The following is a 2,900-nucleotide window of genomic DNA, read 5'->3' on the forward strand; positions in this document are numbered from 1 at the left end:
CACAACATATCAAACCTTTTGGGACATGGCAAAAGCTGTCATTAGAGGAAAGTTCATATCATGACAGGCCTATTTCCAAAAACAAGAATGAGCCCAAATAAACAACCTAACACTTCATCTTAAAAAAATAGAAAAAGAAGAACAAATGAAGTCTGAAGTCAGCAGAAGGAAAGATATAATCAAAATTAAAGCAGAAATAAATGAAATTGAAAACAAAACAAAACAAACAAAAATAGAAAAAATAAATACAACAAAGAGCAGGTTCTTTGAGAAGGTTAATAAAATTGACAAATCCCTGGCTAGACTCACTAAAGAAAAAAAGAGAAAGGACACAAGTAAACAAAATCAGGGATGAAAGTGGAGAAATTACAACTGACATCGCAGAAATACAAAAGATCATAGAAAAATACTATGAAAAAGTATATAATAACAAATTTAATAACCTAGAAGAAATGGACCAGTACTTAGAAAAATACAACCTACCTAGACTGAATCAAGAAGATCTGGAAAATCTAAATAGACTGATCAGCAGTATGGAAATTGAAATAATCATCAAAAACCTACCAAAAAGTAAAAGTCCAGGACCAAATGGCTTCACTAGTGAATTCTGCCAAACATTCAAAGATTTAATACCTATTCTCTTCTTCCAAAAAATCGAAGAGGAGGCAATACTTCCCAATCATTTTATGAGGCCAATATCACCCTGATACCGAAACCTGGTAAATATAACACAAAAAAAGAAAACTGCAGACCGATATCTCTCATGAACATAGATGCAAAAATCATAAATAAGACACTAGCAAATCGAATACATAACATATTAAAAAGATTATACACCACGATCAAGTGGGCTTCAACCCAGGGGCACAGGGATGGTTCAACATATGCAAATCAATTAATGTAATACACCACATAAACAAATTAAAAAATAAGAATCATATGATCATATCCATAGATGCAGAAAAAGCCTTCAACAAGATATAGCACCCTGATATAATCAAAACACTCAACAAAATTGGCATAGAAGGAAAGTACCTTAATATAATAAAGGCCATATATGACAAGCCCTCAGCCAACATTATACTTAATGATGAAAAACTAAAAACCTTCCCTCTAAGATCAGGAACAAGGCAAGGCTGTCCACTATCGCCACTCTTATTCAAGAGAACATTGGAGGTCCTAATGAGTGCAATCAGGCAAGAGAAAAATATAAAAGGCATCCAAATAAGAAACAAAGAAGTCAAACTGTCACTATTTGCGGATGACATGATTTTCTGTATAGAAAACCCTGAAGACTTCACAAGAACACTAATAGAAACAATAAGCAAATACAGTAAAGTTTCCTGTATTTGTTGTTGGATACAAAATCAACATTCAAAAAGCCATAGTGTTGCTATATTCTAATAATGAAGTGTCAGAAAAAGAAGTGGGAAAAATAATTCCTTTTGCAATTGCAACAAAAAGAATAAAATACCTAGGAATAAATCTAATGAAACATGTGAAGGACCTATATAATGAAAACTGTAAGACCCTATTAAAAGCAATCAAAGAATATACAAAGAAATGGAAAGATATTCCGTGTTCTTGGATTGGAATATCAACATAGTTAAAATGACCTTATCACCTAAAGCATTATACAGATTTAATGCAATCTCCATCAAAATCTCATTGGCATTTTTTAAACAAATAAAACAAGAAGTCATCAGATTTGTATGGAAGCACAAAAGACTTCGAATTGCCAAAGCCATCCTGAGAAAAAAGAATGAAGCTGAAGGCATCACTCTGTCCAATTTCAAATTATATTACAAAGCAACAGTAATCAAAATGGCATGGTATTGGCAGCAAAACAGACATATGGACCAGTGAAACAGAATCGAGGGTCCAGAAGTAAACTCATATTTATATGGGCAAATAATTTTTGACAAAAAAGCCTAAAACATGCAGAAGAGAAAGGAAAGTCTCTTCAAAAAATGGTGCTGGGAAAATTGGACTCCACCTGCAAAAGAATGAAACTAATCTGTCGTCTATCACCACACACCAAAATTAACTCAAAATGATTAAGGACCTGAATATAAGACCCGAAACAATAAAATGCATAGAAGAAAACATAGGAACTAAACTCAAGGACCTTGGACTTAAAGAAGATGTTGTGAATTTGATCTCAAAAGCGAGGCAAGTAAAAGCTAAAATAAATGAATGGGACTACATCAAACTAAAAAGCTTCTGCTCAGCAAAAGAAACCATCAACAAAGTAAAGAGACAACCATCTGAATAGGAAAATATATTTGCAAGCAATGCTTCCAATAAGGGCCTAAAATTCAAAATATACAAAGAACTCATACAACTCAATAACAACAAAAAAACAAATGATCCAATGAAAAATGGGCAGAGGACCTGAACAGATACTTCTCCTGGAGAACATACAAATGGCCAATAAATATATGAAAAGATGCTCAACATCGCTAGCTATTAGAAAAATGCAAATCAAAACCACAATGAGATACCATCTCACACCTGTTAGAATAGCTATAATCAACAAGATGCGGAGAAAAAGGAACTCTCATACACTGCTGGTGGGACAGCAAATTGGTACAGCCACTATGGAAAACAGTATGGAGGTTCCTCAAAAAACTAAGACTTGACCTACCATATGATCCAGCAATCTCTCTACTGGGTAATTTACCCCAAAGACTTGAAAACTCATATCCGCAAAGATATTTGCACACCGATGTTCATAGCAGCATTATTCACAGTGGCCAGGACATGGAAGCAACCGAAGTGTCTACAACAGATGATTGGCTAAAGAAGTTGTGGTACATATATACAACAGAATATTATTCAGCTATAAGAAGAGATGAAATACTGACAACTTGGATATACCTTGAGATAATCATTCTAAG

The sequence above is a fragment of the Pteropus vampyrus genome, unplaced genomic scaffold (assembly GCF_000151845.1).
Source record: "Pteropus vampyrus isolate Shadow unplaced genomic scaffold, Pvam_2.0 Scaffold294, whole genome shotgun sequence".
NCBI lineage: Eukaryota > Metazoa > Chordata > Mammalia > Chiroptera > Pteropodidae > Pteropus > Pteropus vampyrus.